General features: G+C 36.6%; 1 protein-coding gene across 2 annotated transcripts in view; it reads left to right on the top strand.

Annotated features, from left to right (window-relative positions):
- NDUFS4 (NADH:ubiquinone oxidoreductase subunit S4) overlaps nt 1-6,255 on the top strand; it is a 112,450-nt gene that overhangs the window by 93,813 nt on the left and 12,382 nt on the right. The gene's annotated exons all lie outside the window — the stretch shown is intronic.

Genomic DNA, 6,255 nt, shown 5'->3' with positions numbered 1-6,255 from the left:
TAAGAAAAGTCATGACCATCAATGTCTTTGACATAAAGGATTGTATTGTAGAGAATGAGTACAGTGAGGAACAAGATTTCCAGATTCATTTGCTTCCTAGAAACCATTTTTAATGCCTTCTAATTATATTTCAGACTCAGGTAATGAGTATCATCATCACAAAAGCTAATAAGGCATGCGTTTGTCACTATGTTTAGTGCTTTTCATCCTTCTCATTTAATCCTCACGCAACTCTATGAAGCATGAACAGTTATTATCCCCATTTTGTAGATCAAGGAAACTGAGGTTTTAGAGACATTAAGTAACGTTAGCTAACAAGGTCATAATACCTATAAGTGAATGAGCAAGTTTTATTTGAACACAGTCGTAGTCATTCATTTATGTATTGTCTTTAACTGCTCTTCAGCTGCAATAGTAAAGTTAAAATAGTTGTAATAGAGACCATATGGCCCCCAAAGTCTAGAAATATTTTGTTTCTGGCCATTTGCAGAAAATAGTTATTGACCCATGGTCCAAACCATTACACACACACACACTGTCTGAATACCAACACCCTTTCCTCTGTGACTTTTTCTAAATCCAAAATATTCTTTATTCAAACATCGTGTAGGGCCTGTGCTTAAGAAATATGCTGCTCAACTGATAATTTAAAGTTCACAATGTAAGCACTAACATCGCTGGAGCACTGACCTAGCTTTCTTTTACTGTGTCCCAATTCTTCTTTCTGCCCTTATCGCCAGGCTTGCTAGATCCTTTCTCTCATCTATAACCTGACTCAGGCTGTTCCCTTTCTCATACTTATTGCTGTCAAGAACTAGGATCTAGCCTTCAAAATATAGTTTAAACATTAACTCTTTCTCGGTCCCTTTTCTTATTTTCCTTTCCCACCTCCATCTCCCACCCCCTACTGGATACACTTTCTCTCTTCCTTTTAACTCCCACAATGATTTATTCCTTTCTTACAGCTTTTATAGTACTGTTTTGTATTTTTTGTGTTGCATTCCATCACACACTATTGTTGCTGGCACTGGTGGCTGGTCTGGGGATCAGTAGTTAAATAAGGCCTGCCCTTGTACTCAGACTGTTAATATTTTATCAAACTTAATATTTTATCCTGGATTATAAGCACCTACATGGGAAAAAACATCCAGTTCCACTCATCTTTTAATGTGCTTAATAAATATTGGTGAGTTTGAACTATACATTTGGATGTCTTATAAATTGTTCTCCAAATCATGTTTTAACTTTTCTGTAAATCACTTTTATTTGGCTACTTGTTATGCCTTTTATTATAATTAATTCCCTGTAACTAGAAATCTGAAGAAAGGAAATTGTAGTAGAATGATTAACAATCTCTTATATTCTGATGTGTTGGTAAAATACAACCAATGTTTTTCTAATTTGGAGCTTATCCTGAGTTTATTAATGGATAAACTTAAGTATATCCCAGTGTACTTAAGATGATGATTTCATAATGTTAGAGCTGTTTTCCAAGGTGTATGTTATTTGTCCTAAACTCTTTTTTAAGGATATAGAGGCCTAGAAGTTAATAAAACAAGACCAAGATCAATCACATAGCTCTTAACTGATAGAGCCCGAGTTCCTAAATTTCAAGTGCAGTATTTTTTATGCTATGCTGCTAGTAGATCTTAATCATTAGGTCAGCACTGTCCAATATGGTAGCCACATGTGTCTGTATAGCACTTGAAATGTGTCTTGTGCAAATTAAAATGTGCTGTAAGTGTAAAATATTCCCTGTATTTCAAAGACTTGGTGTTAATATCTAAGTTTTTATATTGATTATGTATTGGGGTAGGAAAAGAGGATTAAAATAAATTCTACCTCTTTCTTTTTTTTTTTTTTCCTACTATTTCTTTAGTCATTTATTAAAGTGGCTACTAGAAAGCTTAAAGTTATACTGGGGCACCTGGCTGGCTCAGTCAGAAGAACATGCAGCTGTTGATCTCGGTCTCATGAGTTCAAGCCCTGCATTGGGTGTAAAGATTACTTAAATAAACAAACTGAAAATTTTAGAATATATGTGATTCAACCAGATAACCTGTTTATATGCTTGCATCCCTATCCTATTGGAGTGATTATAAACATGAGCTAGTAAAAAAGGAAGAATAATCCAAAACTCACATCAGCTCCAATGTTGTCAATGTTGGCTTCTTAAAGGAGTGTGAATATTGCTTAGGTGATTAGATTCAGGAAAATCTGGAATGATAAAATAGTGTTCATTAGCTACTACAGAAAATCCATGTTTAGTCCCCAGAAAATATAGAACTTCATTCATATGCTCAGAAGTTTTTGTTTCATAGCCAGATTCAGAAGGTGCTTTCAATGAGAAAATTCATCTGTGGAAAATAAAAAGAGGATGATACAGGAAGTGATATACCAACCATATGCATCCATTTACATTTCTGCCATATGGACTGGGCTTGAGCCCTCTTGGTTAAGGGTCAAAAGTTATTAGAACTACTGAAGTTCTGTCTTTCAGATCAGAGGCACAATATACCTACCAGGATTCAAAGTGTGACAGACTTGTTGAACAGGTACTTTTCTCTCTCTCTCCATGGAACCCAGTTTAGGCACCAAGAAGGAAGGAAGCTCTGAAAACATGGACAGCAAAAATCAATGATGATTTAAAGAAAAAGAAAAAGAATGATGAGACTTCCCTGAATGGCCTTTCAGGCGTAAGATTTGGAAAAGTAGGATCTAGAGCAGGAGAGAAATAATCTGTTCTGAGGTAGAAAAGAGTGCATCAAGGAACTAGAAGAATCAGCTAGGGCAGAGTGAGGACATGAATTCCAGGAAATGAGACGTAGGGGGTAGACAAGAGTCATTATGCAGAGCCTTGTAGCTTGAGGTAAGCATGGGTGTAGTGGACAATCAGGCAGGATTATTTACAGAAGTCTTATATGGGAGGCTTATAGATAGATACACGCAGGAAATGTATATTATTTTCTTTTGTATCTCTTATATATAAATACAAAAAGGAAATGTTCATTCAACTTGGTCAATTACATACTTTGCTATTCTGAAAGCTATCATAATAGTTGAGAACTTGTTAATTAAACTCCATTATATTTGCCTTATTTTAGATACTTCCTAATGTACCTATAGGACATTCAGAATTATTAATGTAGGTATAATTTCACTAACCTTGAAAAATCAAATATAATGTCATTATAACCTGTATCAAATTTTATCACTCCTTACAATCATTAAAGTTCTGGTGTTCAAAAAAAATTATATGTGATTTACATTGTTTCTATTGGACAGCACTAATCTATAGTATTTAGCAGTATACAGAATATACATTGTTATATGATGTGAAAATATTGGGGTTCAGGAACGAATAATCAAAGATTCTTGATGTCTTTGGTGCAAAAAGGTGGTTTTATTAAAGCAGGGAAATAGGACCCATGGGCAGAAATAGCTGTACTTTCAAGTTGGGAGGGGGCTCAGGATAGCATAAGCCTCTGAGGAATTTGGAAACAAGATTTCTAAGACCTTGAGGGGCTGCTGTTAGGAAAAGGTCATTTACTATTGTCTAGTAAAAACTTAAGCCTTGAGACCCTTCAGACGTGTATCAGTAGGCCTTATGCTTGGAGGATGATTGCTAACATATATCTTGGGGTTATAGAGATAAAGGAAGTTTCCAAAGAGATTTTTACAGTATCCTGGAGGTCGGGGTAATGTCAAGCTAAGGTTGCCTTTTGTTTCTAGCAAAGTATTAACATTAAGGCAGTTGAGTTCCTGGAGGAAGGTCACCCTGCCTGTCCCAAGTACGTGTCAGTGGGTTGTAAGTTTTAAGGAATTTTAATTTTTTTTTCTTTTGCCTTGTTCTCCACATCAGTATACAGATTCTAAATATTTTACTTATATTCTATAGTTAATATAAGAAATAAGAAAACCTTATCCAACTTTGAGGATTTCACATTTTATATTGAAGAAATATAGTTCTATTCTTTACTCTTACCCAGTATGAAGGATAAGTGGAAATCTTATGTTACACATAATATAATGATGAAATAAAGTAGCTAAAAGAGACCAAGAGTATACCACAAAATCCCATTAATCGCCTATTTTCAGTTTCTTAACCAAATAAGGTATTGTGCAGGTTCATCTTTTTATCTAAGAATATATTTCTGAGACTAAAAGAAGCTCTCTTCTTCCTGCTTTTAATAACTCCTATAACTACCACCCCCCCACCCCCGCTTCTGTTTTGCTTAGGTCTCTCTTCTTACCATACCTCACTTCTTCAAAGTTCTGTGGAATTAGGGAGTGGGAAAGGAGAAGAGACCGAATACTATTCTCCCTGTGGCTTCCCCTCTTCTCCTTACCTTCCCCTTTGCCAAATCTTACTTCTCAACCTCCCCCAACATACACACTAAATAAAGGAAATATAAATACCCTGGGTGTCTTGGGTTTAACCCCAGGGCCTCATCCTGAAGGTCTCCTCTTTGAGCTCAGCAAATACTCCAGAGGAACTCTTCAAAGATAACCTTTCTTTGTAAAAAGAGAAAAGAGTATCTGGGGTTTCCTCTGAAATGTAGATGAACCTTACTTTAGTTCTTTGTGTACTGAAAAGACCCACCTTTCTCACCCATTGTGGCTTTTGTCTTTTCCTGGTGTTTCCTGAGGTGGTTGAAGGCGGGGAGGAGAAGGAAGCTGCATCACAGAGAGAGGAGGAGTAAGATAGTTGTGGAAAAGTGGTCGAAGACTAGGATCTACTACCATTTACATGCTAATGAAAACCAGAAATGGCCTTTTCCCTGTTTGATCTGATTTGAAACTTTGTGACTTTCCTCTGGTAGGTCATTTTACCCCCTGTGTTTTTCTCATTGTTGTTAGCTATAAAAACTCTTTGAAATTCTCAAAATAGTGGAGGGTTTCTTTCAGGAGCAGGAGGATAGAGGATAAACTGTGAAACTGCATTCTGTCCACAGTGGGTCTGTTGGAGAGGAAAAGCTGCCTCCAAAGTAATAGAAGGTAGAACAGGGGAGGAAGTAGACAGGTCGAGCCCTTGATTCAGGAAAATAAGGAGGTAGGATTTAGAATTATCCCAGAAGTAGACCCCATCAGCAAAGTCTGGACTTCTACCTAACTTAAACCTTCGAATGAGGGTCTCAACCTCACATCCACACACCTGTTAAAAGATGCCTTTGTTTTGAAAGCTAGGAATCATGACTCCTACAGATACAAAAGTTCTTGTTAAAGGATTCATTTTATCATGTGATATAAAGGAAGTAGGTAGATGTTATAACCAGTTCAAAAAGTCAAAACAGCACAAAGTATGTAGAAAAAAGGAATGCAAATAGAGACAGATGGAGGTTTTGTGGGGGAGGGGAGTTAATTAAATCACCACCAGTAGGACACAGGACATAATTTGCATATCTATCATACAATTTAAAAAGAAATAAAATAGCCGAAAGACAAGGAATTAAGCTGGAATCTGTTAACCTGGAAGGGGTAGGGAGGGCATGCTATAGATAACGCCATTTTCTACTGAAACAGAATTTGTTTCCACTCTTCCCCTTTTACGATTAAAAAAAGTATAAAGAAAGATTATGATCACAAAATGTTGGGCTAATAAATGACCTTATTATTTATTTATGTGTAGCAAGAATGCCTAATTTGCCACAGTAGGAGAGGAAAAATAATTTTCCCTCTAACTTTCTAGGTTCTTGGTTGAGACTCCGCCCCCCCCCCCCCATAATGAAAAGATTAACAAACAAGTTTAATAACATTTATACCTCCTATATACCCAGGAACACTGAGTAATTCCAAAATGGCCATTGCCACCACCTTAAGTATTATCTCCAGCTAAAGACAAAAGATTTGGGGTGGGGGCGGTGCTAGGGAGAGTGAGTTTGGAGGTTATCAGGCAAAGCACCATAAACAAGGGTTTAATTGTTATGCAGATTTAATTTCAAGACTTCTCCGTTGGTGAGTTTCCCAAGTTTTAGTCCTCCTCCTCTTCCTAGTACTGAGAGGGAGGCACCTTTACAAATGGAGATTTCCCTTATAAATGTAAATGTCCCTCACAAAAGGCCAATTTCTTCATTTTCAGAGATTTTACTGCTTCTGAAAAATAACAAGCTCAAAATAATCCTTATGCCAAAAAGGCATTTTTGGGGGCAGCAGTTCTGCTCTTTACCATGTAAGCTTTTGTAAGTTTGCTTTGCTGTGAAATTTTTCATAAGGAGTCTCAGATTAGACTTTTCACAGCCAATAACTACCAACCAG

The sequence above is a fragment of the Panthera leo genome, chromosome A1 (assembly GCF_018350215.1).
Source record: "Panthera leo isolate Ple1 chromosome A1, P.leo_Ple1_pat1.1, whole genome shotgun sequence".
Taxonomy (NCBI): domain Eukaryota; kingdom Metazoa; phylum Chordata; class Mammalia; order Carnivora; family Felidae; genus Panthera; species Panthera leo.
This window is presented reverse-complemented; position numbering and strand designations above follow the sequence as displayed.